This window comes from Neolamprologus multifasciatus, chromosome 19, assembly GCF_963576455.1.
Source record: "Neolamprologus multifasciatus chromosome 19, fNeoMul1.2, whole genome shotgun sequence".
Taxonomy (NCBI): Eukaryota; Metazoa; Chordata; class Actinopteri; order Cichliformes; family Cichlidae; genus Neolamprologus; species Neolamprologus multifasciatus.
This window is the reverse complement of record NC_140457.1, coordinates 27,737,697-27,758,803: the sequence shown is the minus strand read 5'-3', so window position 1 is coordinate 27,758,803 and position 21,107 is coordinate 27,737,697. Positions and strand designations below refer to the sequence as shown.

Below are 21,107 nucleotides of genomic sequence, written 5' to 3'. Positions count from 1 at the left end.
TTTGTATTTTGAACACATTTTGTTTATGCTGTAGTTTCAGAGTGGCTGTCATCAGGTCATCTGCTGATTGGCAGGTGGTTCCACCTGCTAAAGCTTCTGGGGCATCACATCCAGTAAGACAGTTAGACAGAAAGCACCTGCGCGTAGAATAAAAGTGCTTCATGGATGAGTCGTGTTAGCGCTTTGAGCGGCAGCGGGCTATAATAGAAATGCGCTACATTATAGCCGCTGCATTCACCATATTCACCTTTCTGTGAGCTGGCCCAGTTGGCTTACAGAGGGTCACTTTAAACGGTCTGTGTGCTGGGACAGCTGAACGCCAATGAAACACGTATTGGTTCAAATAATTGGGACAGTTTCGATGTTCGTCTGTCCCACTGTTTGTGAACGTCGCACAGACTGACTGAAGCGCGTCTGCGGCTCTTCCATTCAATAACGGGACTAGGCCGACAATGAACACGGAGGAGACTCAACGTAGAGATGAAGGATGCTGAGCACAAGGACGAGGCGGGTCCCGCTCAGGGGGACGCTGATGCCACGGAGGCCGATGTGAGCGAGGCAGATCTGGACCAGGAGGAGCAGGGAGAAGCAGCCGATGACGGGAGGAGACCAGACGGCCGACACACCCTCTGCCAGCGGGCAGGAGGCACCGACGACGGCGGAGAAGAATGGCTTGGTGAAGCTGAAGATCCCCGACGAGGAGGAGGAGGTGAAATTCACTGGGCTGAACAAGGAGGAGCTGATGAGGGTGGCGGGCACCCCGGGGTGAGGAGGACACACTGTGCACACCCCTGCAGGGCGAGGCTCTGTCGTTCCTTTTATTTATTTATTTCTGCATGAGCGGACACCAGCATGCATCTCATGTATGCAGTAAACCTGTGACGCGCACCGTACTGCTGAGCCTGTTTCTGTGTTTGGATACGCAGGTAAACGTTGGTGGTTTGATAGAAGTGAAGAAACATCGCCTACAGTTCAACACTGTTTGGCAATGATAACAGCTTTTATTACAATGTCGGTTTTTACACCCATGATTTTTAATCCAGATTCCAAAACACGTTTGAACCCCATCTCACATTCAAATGAAAACACAATACTTAAAAATAGCTGCACACATTCCCATCTCCAGGAACATCTGGGAACTAAGGAGGCCGACTGCTGGACCGCTTCTTTTTCATATTTTTAATCAGGTGGTGTATGAGATGTTTGGATTAGTCTGGTCTGCAGGCAGGCTTTTCTGCTGTAATAGATGCAGTAGTTGAGCAGTGTCTCTTGGAAATAAGCCTGAATAAGAATCTTCAATGGAGCGTATGTCACTCTCCAAACCTAGTTTCATTTTGACTGCTTAGATTATTTTTGCTTTGCACACAGAAACTAACACGATTAGCTCCCCTGATGCTAACAGTCAGCTGAATATCTTGCAGTCATTTGCACATGGCGCCTGAGCAATCACAGACCGCCGCCCACCCTTCCTTGGTTAATCTCTCAACTCCTCCATATTTGATGATCTTCTAGCATCGACTTCAGTTTCAGTGAGGTTCAAGTCAGAGCTTTGTACATGCTACGGTTGGCATGATACTAAACCAGAAACAGAGTAAAAACTGTACCTCAGTGCAGCAGCCCCCTATGAGCAGCACTTTGGCGACAGTGGGAAGGAAAAACTCCCTTTTAACAGGAAGAAACCTCCAACAGAACCAGGCTCAGGGAGGGGCGGGGCCATCTGCTGTGATTGGTTGGGGTGAGAGAAGGAAGACAGGATAAAGACATGCTGTGGAAGAGAGACAGAGGTTAATAACAGATATGATTCAATGCAGAGAGGTAGCTGCCAGCATCTGTAGGCCATCACTGCCATTAACCCTGTGACCGCAGCAATATGGTCGCGACCAAAGCAAACACAGCCAGCTGGAGACTACACCTTTTTCCTGAGGGTTAAAATCAGTCCCTGTCTTGTCTTACAGTTTTAATAAGAGGAGGGAGGGACACAGGTTCAAATCTACCAACAGCAACAAAAGCAAAGATGTTTAATTGTTGCGTTCTTAACCACAAAAAAGACCCGGAGGTGGACTGAAAGGAGTTAATTGTACTAAAAAGGACGCGAGATTTGTGGAAATAAATATCAGAGAAAAGCTTCGTTTTTTTCACCTTTCACAGTTCTTCAGTTCTTCTGTGTTAATTAGTATGCTGCGATGCTGTTGTACATGATGATACCTCTATACATTTTTATGCAATATAAAAATGTTGTATCACAATATCATTGCCATAGCAACACCATTATTATAATCCTGGTTTAATATCTCAGTTCAGTGCACAACATTTAACTTTTTCTGTGCAGGCTCTCAAACCATGACAAGCAAAGTAAACTACAGAGATTTTTCTGTCTGACTCATGCTGTGTCACTCTGTGCTCCTCTGCTTTCTGATTCATATAGTGTCAGGGATGACGGCAGTGGGACCAGCTGTCATATGATATTTGGAGACAGTGGCATTGACAAAAAGACGAGGCAGTACCGCAGTGTAGAGAACGTAAAGATTTCTGTCTGACAGCAGAGGGAGAGCTCAGGTTTGGAGATAAGAGAAATCAAGAAGAGGTGTAAGAATGTGAAACATTTAACACAGTAGTTAATACAGTACTTTACTTTAAATGTAGTATTCTTGACATTTGATCAAATAGGAAGAAGTTAAAAGGGTTAAATGTTAAAAGTTAAATGTTCAGAAAAATAAGTACGAGGCATTTGTTGGGATAAACGGACTGGTTCTTATATGGAGCTTCTCTACTGTCTGATGCACTCAAAGCGCTTTATACAACTAATTCATTCACCCGTTTACACAAGCACTTCTTCTAAGCTTAAGTGCTGAGTATCTAACATTCATACACATTCACACTCATGGATGCATCGGAGAGCAACATGGGGTTAGTATCTCTCCCAAGGATATTTGGCATGCAGACTGGAGCAGCCTGGGATCGAACCACCGACCTTCTGGTTAGTGGCTGCTCTGCCACCTGAGCTACAGCCGCCCTGATCCCTGAGATAAAACAGTGCCCACAGGTGTCTGATAAGTTTACATGGCAACAGTATCAACAGGCGTGGGCTTTAGCAGATTTGCTTCACATATTTGAACACTTTGACCTTTACGTGTTCTGGGTCTTTTGGCCAAGACGTGAAAATTGTCGAAGGTGTCACAAAGGAAACAAACATTTCAGCATTCATAGCCATGGCGCGTTTCCAGATTCCCTTCAGTCGTCCAGAGAATTTGGGTACCTGCAGGACGCAGAGCCTCGGCTCATTGATAATCCGGCCTTTTCCTGTTTCTCAGCTGGGTGAGGACCCGCTGGGCGCTGCTGGTGGTGTTCTGGCTCGGCTGGTTGGGGATGCTGGTGGGGGCCGTCCTCATCATCCTGCAGGCCCCTCGCTGCAAAGATCTGCCCAACACCAACTGGTGGAATGATGGGCCTCTGTACCAGATCGGAAACATCCAAGCTTTCACCGACACCCACAACCTGAAAGGTGAGTCCAAACATAGACAGAGATCATACATGAATATCATCTTTGCATCATTCTCCAATAAATGTGTAACATCCAACATGTCTGTAACTCTGCTCAGTTATCTATGCTGTGTTTTCTGAACACAGTCAGATGTAAAATCAGGCAAACACAACGTCAGCAGCTGCTCAAGTATAAAAGAGTCACCACAAAGAAACATCACAACAGTGAACTACTGCTCCTCCTCATTGTGTGTGTGTTTCCAGGCCTGGAACAAAAGGTCAACAGTTTGGCTCAGCTGAAGGTCAAAGGGCTGGTGGTCGGGCCGATCCACGTAGCGCCTCCGGATGAAGCTGTGAACCTGAGCTTTGAGGAGATTTCCCCCGAGGCTGGAAACCTGGACCAGTTTAAGGGTTTCATCCAGGCTGCTCATAAAAAGGGTCAGGGAGACAGCCTTCCACAGAAACAGCTCATGATGTTTTATGTCCCGTATCAGTGGGAGTCATGCTGACAACAGACCAGAATGATTGTTTCACTAAAAGGCTCTGAAAAACTCAGAGAGATCAACTCAAGTATATGAAGAACGACACCAAAGCACACATGCACTTACTGCAGTACATTTGCTCCTCTCACATGTGCAGGTGTTTTTGTGGTTCTGGATTTGACTCCAAACTACCTGGGCTCATCCGGGCCCTGGTTCTCCAACAGCAGTGTGACGATTGTAGCAGAGAGGCTGAAGGTGAGTGCTCGCTGATGTCACACACAGTAAAGTCATTATTGTTTCCAATATTAACATTAACAACATGTTTAGCTGAATCCAGTTAAGTTATTATTCATTAAGAGAAGTCATCAGGTGGGTAACAGAAATGACGAGTGTGTCCGTGTGCCTCAGTCTGCTCTGGTGTTCTGGCTGAACGAAGGCGTGGATGGCATCCAGCTGTCAGGGGCAGAGCGCGTGGCCACAGTGGTGCCGTCTCTCTGGAACGACATCCGAGCCATCGTGCAGAACAGGACGGACAAGCATCCCAACAGCAGGTGAGGAAAACAGCGTGCCTGGATGTCACGAGTACTATCAGAGATTTCATGAAGCAGGAGATGGCAGCACCACCAGGAAACCACCAGCTTTACCCACGTCTGTGTTTCTGTGTCTTGTCACTTAGATTACATTTGATGAAATGTTTACTATGCAAGTGTCCCTTTACTCTACGAAGCCGTTGGGTTGTTATCCCAACACAGCAGACACAACAACCCAACACTTCATGTGGCAAACACCTGCACATGAACGTTCCCCATGGTCCAGAAAAGTACTCTTTTGTTTTGGTTAAATCGCTCGATGATTTTCTCACTCAAATATTGCACAACATTTACATACAGTAGAGTTTTTCTGTGGCTGACAGAGGCTGTGTATTCTGCCCTGCTGCTACTGCCTGGGACTTGTTAAGGGTTCAAATATTGAGGAGGGATACAGGAGGAATTCCAAAATAACAACACTGATCCGGCCGGGTGGAGTCAAACGATGATTTTAATGAACACACGCGTGGAGAGATGAACACTGTACGCAGACAGCATCGATCTCTCTCGAACAATACACAATCAGTTGTTTTTATACCATCAGGGAAATTTATAACGCCCCCTCATGCATTCAGCAGATACAATACATGCATACATCAAATCAAAACCACAATGACTTTTAACACAGTTTGAAAAAGCAACATCGCCTCGTCTCCATGCCAGGTGTCTTCCTGTCGCTGCCGGACGCTCGCTTATCTTCTGGAACATCAGGAACACCTTCTGCAACAAACTGTTCTTTTGCAGGCACAATTTTGCAGTTGAAAGCTTTTACAAAATATTATTCGAACCTTCACCTACCCCTGAGTCTAACTGCTGTGTAAGTGTGTGTGTGTGTGTGTCAACCTGAAATGCACTCAGTTTCACCTCTCACCTCACCAGCTAAACCTTGTAACCTTTCCACCAGACAGAAGGCCAGCACGTACACATTTAAGATTATAACAAGCATTCAAAAGCATTTAAGATTATTGATAACTGCACCTGTAATAAAGGCTAATTGGGTACCAATATGTTTAAACATCTGAATGCAATATCAATATTAATTATTAATGCAATGGTAATGATGATGATTATTAACAATAGCAGCAAAATATTTCTCTAATCCCCACAGACTGTAACCTCGTCCCACCAGGGTGAACCTTGCTTTCTCCTTCACAGGGGTTTTCTGAATCACTCTTCCTCTGGTCCCCCACCAAATATCAGTTTGCCCTGGGAGATCCTACTGAGGCCACATGTCCAGAACTACATAGCTCTGCTTTAGGACCAGATCATTTTTATTAGGTCTACCTGAGAAACTAAAAGTCCTGCATTAACTCTCTGGATTACGTAAACTGAACCTTGTGATTTTCAGAGTCTTGATTGGCGTCACAGACCGTTCCTCTGCTGAAGATGTGTCCACCCTCCTCTCTTCCACGGGTGTTGACCTCCTGATCTCCCGGGTCCTTCGTTCACGTGACACGGATGTCACGGAGCTCGCTCGCTCTATCCAGCACTTGTATTCGTCCCAGAGTCAGATGAATCTCGCCTGGAATCTGGGGGGGGCGGCTCGAGGGTCACATGGCTTCACTGGTGGGCCCAGCTCTAGTTAAACTGCATCAGTTACTGCTGCTGACATTGCCTGGGACACCCATCTTCAGCTACGGAGATGAGATAGGTCTGATGGACGAGGTGAGGACAGTAAACTCTCAGGAACGTACTTCAGTGTTTTAATAAGCTCGTGTTCTTTACTTTAGCCTCATCGTAGTTACAGAGAAGCACAAAGCATGAATACATATGAATACATGTTGTACTATTACTTTGTTGTGATATTAAGATTTTATTATTTCCACGAAAGGACACCAAGTTTCCCAAGATGCTTTGGGACTCCAATGAGGAGCTGAATGGGACTCTGCAGGTAAGATTAGATGAAACGTCATTAATCCCTCAGGTGGGAAAGTTTCCAGTAGCATCGACAGAAGTTGCATGTTACAGAGTTGAAATACTAAATAAAGGGGAATGAGAGTAAGGATATGAGCATGCCATGCATACACATATAAATACAGAATATATAATAGGATAAAACAAACAAACTCTCAGTACTGCAGAGGTGTGTTATTTGAGTCGATTGTGTGGGTGGAGCGTGTTTTGAATAAAATCCCATAGTAATACACATGCTGGTAATGCAGTCGACCTGGTGTGGTAGTGACAGTATAACCTACTAAAGCTTGGTCCCTGTTTGTGCATTCAGCCTGCATAAACAAAGTTTATTAACATTCATAACTGGGGGTGTGACAAAGTGGGTGAGAAGACCATTTGTCCATATTCTTAGTTAACATTCTTGTTTTGATTTAACCATATTTCACATGTAATCTGCAATAGGCAAACATCTACTATCCCGGGTTTGTTTATGTTTTGCACTTTTACAGATTATATAATATAACATCTTGGTTTTAAATCAATCCCTACAAGTTTGTTAAGTTAACATGTTATTTATTTCAACTGTTAATTTGCATTGTTTAGAACTTACCTTACCTACCTGTCTTCCAGAAACAAAAGGAGGAAATGTAGTTTTACTTCCTGCTTTATAGCTTCTGGGTTCATCTGAGGTCACAGGAAGAGACCAAGTGCAGAATGGGAAGAACTCTTATAATTTAATAAAGTTGACTTTAGAGGGTTTATGAAGAAGTAGATTTATTGTTATAATATGTATTGATTACACCAGAGTTCATGTTGCCAGTAAAGAGGAGTAGTAGAGACTTGAATATAATCATGTTCATCGTATCTACCTACTGATTGGAATAGTCCAGAGGAGAAATTGTTTGATTAAGTGGACTATTTAAGCAGAAGAACTGAGGTGTTTCAAAAAAGGTTTCGGGTCAGTGTAGCTGTGTGCAGTTTGACCTTAATTTCTGTTGATTTAAGTTCAGTTATGTTTATTTGAACTGAGTTAATTATAGAGTTGAGTTTCTTATTTGTTTCTTTGTAAATATTGTTTCGGTCACAAAATGGTGAATAAATCACTTGCTACACTGGACAGCATCAGTCTCCTGCACTTCTTTGACCGCATAAGTCGAGTCTTACCACATTTGGTGGCAGCAGCAGTGGGATTCCAGGCCAATTAAGGAGTGGAGAAGATGTCTACCCGAGCAAAGAGGGGACTTGTTCCAGAATGTGAAGCAGATGATTTACAAGATGGCAGTGACCAACAAGGGGCAATAAGTGGCCATATTGCTGGACAAGAGAATGTGGCTGAATTGTCCAAACTTTTGCAAAATCTGATGCAACAGCAGGCTGAACGCGACTCTAAACTGGAGCAAGAGCACAAGCGCCAGGAGGATAGATGGAGGCAAATCCGGCATCAGTTTGCCCAGCTTCAACAGCAGGTGCAGCATGGCAATCTAGAGCATCAGTTACTTGAAGTACAAGCATCAACATCGGCTTCTTCGAGGGCACCTACTCCAGAACCACCTGTCAGCACACAAGAATCAAATAGGCTTGACTTGGAACCGGTACATCAACGCAGTGAGGCACAGCTTTCAACATTGGTGAGACATTCAGGCTGGAAGGGGCCAAAAATGCAACCTTACAATGAAGGTGAGGACATTGAACATTATTTAATCACCTTTGAAAGAATTGCTCATGCTTGCCAGTGGCCGCGAGATGAGTGGGCTCTTCACCTAGCACCACTGCTAGCTGGTAAAGCACGTTCCGCCTATGTAGCCATGGATATTGATGACACTATGGACTATGCAAAAGTAAAGTGTGCTGTCTTGCAGAAGTATGAAATAAGTGTTGACACCTATCGAATGAGGTTTCGTTCTAGTACCTTTGGAGCAGAGGAAACACCAAGGGAGCTGCAGGTCCGCCTAAAGGAGTTGTACATGAAGTGGATGAATCCTGAAACAAAGACAAAGGATCAAATCGGAGACGCCATCATCATGGAACAGTTTCTCAAGGTTCTGAATCCTGATCTTCGGACGTGGGTTAAGGAACGTAACCCAAAGACTTCCAAGGAAGCAGCAGAACTGGCTGAAGCTTTCTTAGCAGCTCGTCGACCATCAAAAGTCTTCACACCAGTTAAGTCAAATTCCAACATGCCATTGAACATGTTAGGTGGTGGCCCTGACTTGAAAGTTAAGCACACAAGACAGAACTGGTATAACTCAGATCCTGCCAGATCTGAGACAAAAAATAAAACCAATAAAGCATGTCATTTGTGTGGTCAAATAGGTCATCTTAAAGCTCAATGTACAAAGATGTCTGTTAGTAAAAATTACATGTGTTCTGCTAGACAAACTAAAGTCAGTGAGAATCACAAAAATGAAATTGAATGTCAGCAACGTGAGCCATCAATTGGGGTATTTGTTGAAGACAAACCCTGTGTAGCTCTGTTAGATACAGGAAGTAATCGCTCTCTGGTTAGACAAGACAGTCTTCCTAGGGATGTGATCTTTTCAGGAGCAACAGTGGATGTGTGCTGTATTCATGGTGATAAGGTATCATACCCAGTTGCTGAAGTTGCACTTGAAGTAGAAGGCCAGTGTTACACTCTTTCAGTGGGAGTGTTGCAAACGTTGCCTTATCAAGTGGTGTTGGGCCGTGATCTCCCAATACTCACAGAGCTAATAGCCAAGCATTCCTGTCAGACTGAAACCATTGAAAGTTTGTTAGCAGTCACAAGGTCAAAAGCTAAGGAGCAACAGGTTAATGCTTCGGGTTGGGATGACTTGCCTTTCGCAAATGAGGATGCACCATTGGACGAGTCTAGCACTCATTCTAAACCAAAAAAGAGCAAGAGACAAAGAAGACATGAAAAGGTGAAGGGAACAAGAGTAGCTGAACACATTTTAGATCCTTTAAAGACTGAGTCTCTCCCCAGTGCTAGTCAGGTTGCTAGGCTTCAGAAAGAGGATCTAACACTTAAACCATTGTTCTCTAAATGTGTTCCAGAGTCAACTACAGTTGAGGGAAGGCAGGAAGTGTTTGTGGTTAAGGGAGATTTGTTGCATCGCCGTAGCAAGATTGGTGACCAGTTGGTGATCCCCCAGAGTTTGAGATCTACCATTTTGAAAATGAGTCATTCCATTCCCTGGGCAGGACATCTGGGACAATCTAAAACATTTTCTAGAATGATTCCCAGATTTTACTGGCCCCAACAGTTCAGTGATACGGTACAATACTGTAAAGCTTGCCCACAGTGCCAGTTAACAGCTCCAGGCAGGAAATCAGATAGAGCTCCGCTTATCAGTATGCCCATCATTGATACACCCTTTTCACGCATTGCCATGGACATTGTTGGCCCACTAGAACAGAGTAAAGCAGGTCATAAGTACATACTTGTAGTTTGTGACTATGCCACAAAATATCCTGAAGCCTTCCCCCTGAAGAAAATAAAGGCTCGTCAGATTGTTAACTGCCTGATTCAGTTGTTTTCCAGAGTCGGTATCCCAAAAGAAATCATCACAGATCAGGGGACCAATTTCACTTCTAAGATGCTCAAAGAAGTATACAGTTTGTTAGGGATCCAGGGTGTCAAGACCAGTCCCTATCACCCACAGACCGATGGCCTTGTGGAGCGATTTAACAAGACCTTAAAATCAATGCTCAGGAAATTTGTGAATGAAACAGGGTCAGATTGGGACCAATGGCTCCCATTTTTGTTATTTGCCTACCGAGAGGTTCCACAAAGTTCTACTGGGTTTTCACCATTCCAGCTACTTTATGGGCATCCTGTCAGAGGTCCAATGGATGTTCTGAAAGAAGCTTGGGAGGGTTCGATGTCAGAGCAGAGGTTTAGTGAACTCTCATATGTCCTCAAAATGAGGGACAAGCTCGAACATTTCCAAGAGCTTGCTAATAACAATCTGGCCCATGCGCAACAGCAGCAGAAACAAAGATATGATAAAGTGTCAAGAAGAAGAGTCTTCCGTGAGGGACAGAAAGTTCTTCTACTGTTGCCAACTTCTGAGAGCAGTCTTCTTGCAAAGTGGCAGGGGCCATATGAAATCACAAAGAAGACAGGCCCAGTCACATATGAGCTTCATTTACCAGACCGTCGAAAGAATCATCAAGTGTTCCACGTCAATCTTTTGAAAGAGTGGACTGACCAGCCACGGGACTCAACATCCATGTGGGCATGTACAGTTGTGGATGAGGAAGAACCTCAGGAGCAGTACTTCCCTTCTTCAGCTGTCAAAATTGTGTTTCCAGACTTAGACCATTTGCCTTTGGAAAGACGTCAGGAGGTGCAATCACTTATGACTAAAGAACTCTTCAGTCTAAAGCCAGATCGTACACACCTCAGTGAACACAAAATCACTTTGCATTCTCCAGACCAACGGCCAATTAGAGATACCACTTGCCGTATCCCAGCTAAGCTATTGCCTGAGTTGAAAAGTGAGCTGGAGGAGATGCTGGCTGCAGGAATCATTGAGCCATCACACAGTGAGTGGTGTAGCCCTGTTGTGCTTGTACCAAAGAAAGATGATCCTAAGCTTAGATTCTGTGTAAACTTTTCTAAGTTAAATTCTGTGTCTGCTTTTGATCCTTATCCAATGCCGAGGGTTGATGAACTAATTGATCGTTTGGGAAATGCTAAATTTCTGACTACCCTTGACCTCTGTAAAGGTTACTGGCAGGTTCCCTTGACAGACTCATCTAAGGACTTAACAACATTCAGAGTGCCAAGTGGACTGTTTAGATTCACAGTGATGCCCTTTGGTTTGCATGGAGCACCAGCTACATTCCAAAGGTTGGTGGATCGAGTGTTGAAGGGTGCAGAACAATATGCAGCTGCATACATTGATGACATTGTTGTTTATAGTGGTACATGGGAAGATCATCTGAAACATGTTGCTGATGTGTTTCGACGTATCACAAATGCTGGACTTGTCATAAATGCCAAGAAATGTCACATCGCCAAGCCCGAGGTGCAGTACCTGGGTTATGTAATAGGGGGTGGAGGCATTCGCCCTCAGGTTGGAAAAGTGGATGCAGTTGCTGCAGCACTCTTGCCAAACACAAAGAAAAGGTTGAGATCATTTTTGGGATTAGTGGGTTGGTACCGTCGACTAATTCCAAATTTTTCATCAAGAGCAGCTTTATTGACTGACATGACAAGAAAATCTAGTCCTACAAAGGTCAGGTGGACGAAAGATGCTGAGAATGCATTTAATGATTTGAAAGACTGTTTGTGTCAGAAACCTGTTTTGCAGTGTCCAGATTTTAACCTTCCCTTCACAGTACAAACAGATGCCTCTGAGGTGGGTCTGGGAGCTGTTTTACTGCAAGGAGAGGAAGGGCAGCAGTTGCCTGTTCAGTACATCAGTCGAAAACTTTTTCCAAGGGAAAGGAGGTATTCGACCATTGAAAAGGAGGCATTGGCAATTAAATGGGCTCTAGACACCTTACGATATTATCTCGTTGGGAAAGAGTTTGTTCTTGAGACTGATCATCGTGCTTTGCAATGGATTCATAATATGAAAGACACTAATGCCAGGATAACAAGATGGTATTTATCTCTCCAGCCTTTTCGTTTCCAGGTCCAGTATAGACCCGGACATAAGAATGTCATTGCTGATTTCCTGTCCCGTGACTCAGAGGAGTAACGGTCTTAAGGGGGGGGGGGGGGGGGGGGGGGAGTGTGACAAAGTGGGTGAGAAGACCATTTGTCCATATTCTTAGTTAACATTCTTGTTTTGATTTAACCATATTTCACATGTAATCTGCAATAGGCAAACATCTACTATCCCGGGTTTGTTTATGTTTTGCACTTTTACAGATTATATAATATAACATCTTGGTTTAAATCAATCCCTACAAGTTTGTTAAGTTAACATGTTATTTATTTCAACTGTTAATTTGCATTGTTTAGAACTTACCTTACCTACCTGTCTTCCAGAAACAAAAGGAGGAAATGTAGTTTTACTTCCTGCTTTATAGCTTCTGGGTTCATCTGAGGTCACAGGAAGAGACCAAGTGCAGAATGGGAAGAACTCTTATAATTTAATAAAGTTGACTTTAGAGGGTTTATGAAGAAGTAGATTTATTGTTATAATATGTATTGATTACACCAGAGTTCATGTTGCCAGTAAAGAGGAGTAGTAGAGACTTGAATATAATCATGTTCATCGTATCTACCTACTGATTGGAATAGTCCAGAGGAGAAATTGTTTGATTAAGTGGACTATTTAAGCAGAAGAACTGAGGTGTTTCAAAAAAGGTTTCGGGTCAGTGTAGCTGTGTGCAGTTTGACCTTAATTTCTGTTGATTTAAGTTCAGTTATGTTTATTTGAACTGAGTTAATTATAGAGTTGAGTTTCTTATTTGTTTCTTTGTAAATATTGTTTCGGTCACAAAATGGTGAATAAATCACTTGCTACACTGGACAGCATCAGTCTCCTGCACTTCTTTGACCGCATAAGTCGAGTCTTACCACAGGGGGGTAAGTTTGATTTAGTTACTGTATAATTAGCCATTCAAAGAGGAGGCTTCGCTTCAGACAGAAGTAAAACTGGACAAACGATGCTCAGCTCTCTCGTCTGTGATCTCAGAAACCACTTTGCTGGTGTCTTTAGACTTTAGTGTCACGTCTTATTGAATCCAGGGAATCCATCCATCCTAGAAGGGAAATTCTAGTTTCATGTCATTGAGTCTTGGCATTGAGATGGCACCAGTGTGTTCAGCAGGCCGTCTCCACTGCTCTCTGCTGCTTCTTACCTTTCTGCTAATATGCTATTCAGGTGGCTCTGCATTGCTAACTTATGACCGGCTTACTCTTCTAAGTCTCTGGCCACCAAAAATTTCAGTGGGGGTTTAAGCCACGCCATAGCATAAGACTGAGAGTCTTTAATGATCTTCTCTCAATCGCTGACTCAGGGCGCCCTGTGGTGTTAATTTTGCTTAATTTGTCCTCTGCTTTTGATTTGGTGGACCATAATGTCCTTTTAATGAGGCTTGAGGATCTGGTGGGCATCACGGGCAGTGCCCTTAGCTGGTTTAAATCTCTCAGAAAGGTCCTTTTCTGTCACCATGGGTACCTACGCCTCCTCCATTGCCCCTGTTACCACTGGCGTCCCCCAGGGGTCTGTGCTGGGGCCCATGCTGTTCTCGTTATACTTGTTACCTTTGGGCCGAATCTTTGATAAATGCAACTTTTCTTTCCACTTCTATGCGGATGACATTCAAATCTATTTTGAACTAGCTGAGGATGTCACGTCGTCGTTGCAACACTTCTTTGATTGTATGAATGAAGTTAAAATCTGGCTACTGAGCAATTCCCTCTTTGATACTCCCTCCTCTCAGGCTGAACTAACTGGTATTTTGGGGCCCTTTGCTGACTCCCTTTCTGACACTGTGAGGAACCTGGGTGATGTCTTGGACAGTTCCTACAAGTTGGACAAACATGTGTCCTCTGTAGTTAAATCGAGTTTCAATCAACTACGTCTCATCTCTAAGGCCAAGCCCTACTTACCACGTAAGGACCTGGAGAAACGTATCCATGCCTTTGTTACATCCAGATTAGATTATTGTAATTCCCTTTACACTGGTCTCCATTCTGCCCTTGTTCACAAACTGCAGCTCATTCAAAATGCGGCTGCGCGTCTCTTAACTGGAACTGGCAGGTTTGAGTCTATTACTCCAGTTCTCTCCGACCTGCACTGGCTCCCTATTAAATTTCGCATTGATTTTAAAATCTTATTGCTCACTTTTAAAATCATAAATAGCACCGCGCCCAGCTAGCTTACGAATCTCCTCAGCTTTCATACCCCCAGGAGAGTGCTTAGATCAGGCCAAATGCTCCTGGTGCGACCTAGATCTCGGCTCAAGACCAGAGGTGACCGCGCATTCGCCGCTGTCGCACCCTAGCTCTGGAATAACCTCCCTCTAGCTATTCGGGCGTCTGATTCAATTCAATCTTTTAAATCTCAATTAAAAACTTATTTGTTAGCTTTCCCCGCCTCCTAGAGCCCGTGTTTCTGGTGTACTGTAAGTTATCTTTTTCGCTTTATTAATGTTTATAATGTTTTAACCTTCAGCCTTTCGGGTTGTGCCTACTACGCCTGGTGTATTATTGGTTAGTTATGTCACCCGCCTGTTAGTATATTTTATTTGTATTTGTATTTATTATTGCTCGTTCTGTGAAGCACTTTGGCATACCTGTGGTTTTTTAAATGTGCTATATAAATACAATTGTATTGTATCTGTGTGCATGTGTGCATCAGATGATAACTTAGCACTCCATCATGTAGGCTACATATCATAACCCAACAACATGGCATCCAAATGACTGTGGCTTCACAAGTCATAGCCAAAACCCATGGCAGATGGTAGTCATGGTGACCACATCCATCTTTTGAGCAGATGTGATTATGAACACCTTCTCTGCTCTTCTGCAGGTTTGCTGTTATTGGCTGTAGTTGTTCGAGCAGTATTGTAACCTAGCAGCCTACCGAGAACAGTTAATATCACATAGTGATCGTGTGCTCTCTCTGTGCAGGAGGAGCGGGCTGAGCGCCTGACCTGTCGCAGGTTTTTCAGCACTGTGAGTGAGCTGCGGGGTAAAGAGCGTTCCCTGCTGTTTGGAGACTTCATCCTCCTTTTTAACTCCTCCTCCTCCCTGGCTTACCTGCGAACGTGGGATCAGAACGAGCGTTACCTCGCCGCCTTCAACTGGGCTGCAGAGGAGTCAGCGGTGCTGCAGCTGAGCCACACAGTGCTGCCCCCGAAGGCTGTGGTTGTTCTCAGCACCAACAGCAGCACAATGCCTGCCGACAGCAGCGTGGATCTTACAAACCTGCGGCTTGGCCCCGGGGAAGCTGCGCTGCTCAAGTTTTCCTACACGGGATAGAAAAGATACTAGCAGAGATTAGATGTTGATGAAAGTCAGATTCAGAAAGATCATGGTGAGGTGAGGGGAAATATTGTTGTCTAATTACATACAACACATCATTTCAGATTCAGTGACTTAGTGATAACGACTAATGATATTATTTCATGTGAAAATAATATAAATGCTCTCAGAAGCTAAACAAAAAGGCTTTGTAAAATGTCCTGGTAGTTGCCTGTTGTCTTGCTAACAAATACGCTAATATTGAAGCATGCTTATATATTTGACACTTCCCAGAATCTGATGTCTTACATTCATCCAGAATAAACATGCAGTGATCTGTGCTCATCATCTATGGTACTGCAAATGGATTCAGAACTGTGTTACTTAACCAGCAACAGTTAGAATAAATGTGGCCAATCATGGGCAAAGATGTGGTATTGTGTTCAGTTTAGTGACCTCCCTAAAGGTCAAGCTTACTAGTTAGTAGCAAATGCATCAGAGTGCTCTGATGTATGATGTCATTTCTTCTTCTTGGATGTGTTGGTTATGTCTTATATGACACGTCACTTTTCCTTTCTGTATTGTGAATTCTAGGAAAACATGAAAAATAAAAATGAAAGAAAAGCACAGCATCCATGAGAGTCTGTCAGTTTTTGTAGTTTTAAGTTCCTCATCTCCAGTTAAACCATTAAAGTCACATGCAGGCTTATATAGAGTGATGCTCGGTCTATTTAAAGGTCTTAAGCTTGGCACGATGTCCAGGGGATCCATGGTGTAAGTGACCGAGAGCAACAGAAGGTTTAAGCATGCACGCTTACAAACATATATGATAGTATTCATTCTAGGCCAAAGGCCTGGGACACATTTAGCTTCTAACTGCATTTGAGTTTGCCTAGTAACAGGTGACAGAAGAAGAGTGAAGAAAAGTGTCAATCCTCAGGGACCCTCTGGAGGGTGAAACAGATTGGCATATATGGAAGAATGTGATCGAAGGAGGAACTTCTCTGTCTGTTTTTAGCTTTCTGAATGAATATTTACTGTAACTGACATATATATATATATATATATATATATATATATATATATATATATATATATATATATATATATATATATATATATATCAGTTATTGTAAACGCATGAAGGGGCATGGTTTGTTTCATTGCTCAACATTTTCGAACAAAGTCTAAACTGCTGACTGAACCGAACCACACAATAAATGTGAAAACTGGAGACCCATCAGTCTGCTTAATGCGGATTTGAAAATACTTTGTAAAATCTTAGCCAAGAGAAACAAAGAAATACTACCTAAGATAACTGGGAGGGCTCAGAATGGATTCATTCAGGACAGACAAGGATTCCACAATATCAGAAGGATTCTGAAGCTTCTTTATGACCAAAAGGGGATCGGGACACTGCTTTACTGTCACGTGATGCTGAAAAAGCATTTGACAGAGTGGAATGGCCTTATTTGTTTGAGACTCTGGGGTGCTTTGGTCTGGGAGAGAATTTTTGTAATTGGGTAAGATTACTTTATAAGGAATCATATGCACAGATCCTGACTAACAGTAATATCTCAAAAAGCAAAAAAATAAATTGATGGTTTAGAAAAGGGGACGTTTTGTCCACACTGTTGTTCATTATGGCAATCGAGCCTTTGGCTATCACAGTGAGATCCCATCATAGTATTTCTGGTGTAACATCGCTTAGCCTTTCATGCAGATGATTTAATTATTTTTCTTAAAAATATTAACAAATCCATCCCGGCTCTGCTAAAATTGATTAAGGAGTTTGGTAAAATTTCTGGTTACAAGATCAATATGTCTAAAACATCCATTATGCTAATGAACCAATTAGATATGGGAAACCCAACCTCTGTAATTGCTCAATTCAAGATCGTCAATAGCTTCACCTATTTGGGCATCCAAATTGTTCCTTTGCATAATGATATCATAGAAATTAACTATAATTTAGTTATTCAAGATGTCTCAAACTCTCTGGATAGATGGACTGCTCTACCAATGTCATTAATGGGGAAAATAAATACTCTTAAAATAAACATACTCCCTAAACTGTTGTATTTATTTCAAAACTTGCCTCTGCCACCACCAAGCAATTTGTTTTCTCAACTGAGGACACTCGTCATCAAATTTTTATGGAAGAACAGATGACTCATGCTGCGCCTATCTCTCTTGTATCTGCCTTACAACAGAGGAGGGCTTAAATACCCAAGACCACTATGGTACTACTGTGCGGCGCGACTGAGAAAACTAACATTTTACTATGTAGAAGAGAATGTGCCACTGTGTGGAGAGATGGAAGGGTATCCTGTGAAGTCCAACTTTAAAGATGCAGGCTGTTGGTGAGGTCCTAGTTTGAAGGAGGAGACTGTTGGTGAGGTCCTAGTTGGAAGGAGGAGACTGTTGGTGAGGGCCTAGTTTGAAGGAGGAGACTGTTGGTGAGGTCCTAGTTTGAAGGAGGAGACTGTTGGTGAGGTCCTAGTTTGAAGATGCAGGCTGTTGGTGAGGTCCTAGTTTGAAGATGCAGGCTGTTGGTGAGGTCCTAGTTTGAAGATGCAGGCTGTTGGTGAGGTCCTAGTTTGAAGATGCAGACTGTTGGTGAGGACCTAGTTTGAAGATGCAGGCTGTTGGTCATATCCTAGTTTGAAGATGCAGGCTGTTGGTGAGGTCCTAGTTTGAAGGAGGAGACTGTTGGTGAGGTCCTAGTTTGAAGGAGGAGACTGTTGGTGAGGGCCTAGTTTGAAGGAGGAGACTGTTGGTGAGGTCCTAGTTTGAAGGAGGAGACTGTTGGTGAGGTCCTAGTTTGAAGATGCAGGCTGTTGGTGAGGTCCTAGTTTGACGATGCAGACTGTTGGTGAGGTCCTAGTTTGAAGATGCAGGCTGTTGGTGAGGTCGTAGTTTGAAGATGCAGGCTGTTGGTGAGGTCGTAGTTTGAAGATGCAGGCTGTTGGTGAGGTCCTAGTTTGAAGATGCAGGCTGTTGGTGAGGTCCTAGTTTGAAGATGAAGATTGTTGGTGAGGTCCTAGTTTGAAGATGCAGACTGTTGGTGAGGTCCTAGTTTGAAGATGCAGGCTGTTGATGAGGTCCTAGTTTGAAGATGCAGACTGTTGGTGAGGTCCTACTTTGAAGGAGGAGACTGTTGGTGAGGTCCTAGTTTGAAGATGCAGGCTGTTGGTGAGGTCCTAGTTTGAAGATGCAGGCTGTTGGTGAGGTCCTAGTTTGAAGATGAAGACTGTTGGTGAGGTCCTAGTTTGAAGATGCAGACTGTTGGTGAGGTCCTAGTTTGAAGATGCAGGCTGTTGATGAGGTCCTAGTTTGAAGATGCAGGCTGTTGGTGAGGTCCTAGTTTGAAGATGCAGGCTGTTGGTGAGGTCCTAGTTTGAAGATGCAGGCTGTTGGTGAGGTCCTAGTTTGAAGATGCAGGCTGTTGATGAGGTCCTAGTTTGAAGATGCAGACTGTTGGTGAGGTCCTACTTTGAAGGAGGAGACTGTTGGTGAGGTCCTAGTTTGAAGATGCAGGCTGTTGGTGAGGTCCTAGTTTGAAGATGCAGGCTATTGGTGAGGTCCTAGTTTGAAGATGAAGATTGTTGGTGAGGTCCTAGTTTGAAGATGCAGACTGTTGGTGAGGTCCTAGTTTGAAGATGCAGGCTGTTGGTCATGTCCTAGTTTGAAGATGCAGGCTGTTGGTGAGGTCCTAGTTTGAAGGAGGAGACTGTTGGTCATATCCTAGTTTGAAGATGCAGGCTGTTGGTGAGGTCCTAGTTTGAAGGAGGAGACTGTTGGTGAGGTCCTAGTTTGAAGGAGGAGACTGTTGGTGAGGGCCTAGTTTGAAGGAGGAGACTGTTGGTGAGGTCCTAGTTTGAAGGAGGAGACTGTTGGTGAGGTCCTAGTTTGAAGATGCAGGCTGTTGGTGAGGTCCTAGTTTGAAGATGCAGACTGTTGGTGAGGTCCTAGTTTGAAGATGCAGGCTGTTGGTGAGGTCGTAGTTTGAAGATGCAGGCTGTTGGTGAGGTCGTAGTTTGAAGATGCAGGCTGTTGGTGAGGTCCTAGTTTGAAGATGCAGGCTGTTGGTGAGGTCCTAGTTTGAAGATGAAGATTGTTGGTGAGGTCCTAGTTTGAAGATGCAGACTGTTGGTGAGGTCCTAGTTTGAAGATGCAGGCTGTTGATGAGGTCCTAGTTTGAAGATGCAGACTGTCGGTGAGGTCCTACTTTGAAGGAGGAGACTGTTGGTGAGGTCCTAGTTTGAAGATGCAGGCTGTTGGTGAGGTCCTAGTTTGAAGATGCAGGCTGTTGGTGAGGTCCTAGTTTGAAGATGAAGATTGTTGGTGAGGTCCTAGTTTGAAGATGCAGACTGTTGGTGAGGTCCTAGTTTGAAGATGCAGGCTGTGGATGAGGTCCTAGTTTGAAGATGCAGGCTGTTGGTGAGGTCCTAGTTTGAAGATGCAGGCTGTTGGTGAGGTCCTAGTTTGAAGATGCAGGCTGTTGGTGAGGTCCTAGTTTGAAGATGCAGGCTGTTGATGAGGTCCTAGTTTGAAGATGCAGACTGTTGGTGAGGTCCTACTTTGAAGGAGGAGACTGTTGGTGAGGTCCTAGTTTGAAGATGCAGGCTGTTGGTGAGGTCCTAGTTTGAAGATGCAGGCTGTTGGTGAGGTCCTAGTTTGAAGATGAAGATTGTTGGTGAGGTCCTAGTTTGAAGATGCAGACTGTTGGTGAGGTCCTAGTTTGAAGATGCAGGCTGTTGGTCATGTCCTAGTTTGAAGATGCAGGCTGTTGGTGAGGTCCTAGTTTGAAGGAGGAGACTGTTGGTGAGGTCCTAGTTTGAAGGAGGAGACTGTTGGTGAGGGCCTAGTTTGAAGGAGGAGACTGTTGGTGAGGTCCTAGTTTGAAGGAGGAGACTGTTGGTGAGGTCCTAGTTTGAAGATGCAGGCTGTTGGTGAGGTCCTAGTTTGAAGATGCAGACTGTTGGTGAGGTCCTAGTTTGAAGATGCAGGCTGTTGGTGAGGTCCTAGTTTGAAGATGAAGATTGTTGGTGAGGTCCTAGTTTGAAGATGCAGACTGTTGGTGAGGTCCTAGTTTGAAGATGCAGGCTGTTGATGAGGTCCTAGTTTGAAGATGCAGGCTGTTGGTGAGGTCCTAGTTTGAAGATGCAGGCTGTTGGTGAGGTCCTAGTTTGAAGATGCAGGCTGTTGGTGAGGTCCTAGTTTGAAGATGCAGGCTTTTGGTGAGGTCCTAGTTTGAAGGAGGAGACTGTTGGTGAGGTCCTAGTTTGAAGATGCAGGCTGTTGGTGAGGTCCTAGTTTGAAGGAGGAGACTGTTGGTGAGGTCCTAGTTTGAAGATGGAGACTGTTGGTGAGGTCCTAGTTTGAAGATGCAGACTGTTGGTGGGGTCCTAGTTTGAAGATGCATGCTTTTGTGAGGTCCTAGTTTGAAGATGCAGGCTTTTGGTGAGATCCTAGTTTGGAGGAGGAGGCTGTTGGTGAGGTTCTAGTTTGAAGATGCAGACTGTTGATGAGATCCTAGTTTGAAGATGCAGACTGTTGGTGAGGGCCTAGTTTGAAGATACAGACTGTTGGTGAGGTCCTAGTTTGAAGATGCAGGCTGTTGGTGAGGTCCTAGTTTGAAGGAGGAGGCTGTTGGTGAGGTCCTAGTTTGAAGATGCAGACTGTTGATGAGGTCGTAGTTTGAAGATGCAGGCTGTTGGTGAGGGCCTAGTTTGAAGATGCAGACTG

The 21,107-nt window shown here is 44.0% G+C and overlaps 1 protein-coding gene, 1 long non-coding RNA gene and 1 pseudogene across 3 annotated transcripts in view; all 3 read left to right on the top strand.

Moving 5' to 3' along the window:
- Positions 1–21,107, top strand: part of LOC146496756 (uncharacterized) — a 496,205-nt gene that overhangs the window by 186,903 nt on the left and 288,195 nt on the right. The window lies entirely within an intron of this gene.
- The window catches only part of LOC146496757 (uncharacterized), a 358,433-nt gene that overhangs the window by 111,420 nt on the left and 225,906 nt on the right, over positions 1–21,107 (top strand). The window lies entirely within an intron of this gene.
- On the top strand, positions 438–16,405 carry LOC146496764 (amino acid transporter heavy chain SLC3A2-like; annotated as a pseudogene). The gene is made up of 8 exons (XR_014871052.1): positions 438–765; positions 3,312–3,502; positions 3,745–3,918; positions 4,120–4,217; positions 4,371–4,513; positions 5,898–6,214; positions 6,381–6,440; positions 15,024–16,405. The product of XR_014871052.1 is annotated as an amino acid transporter heavy chain SLC3A2-like (transcript).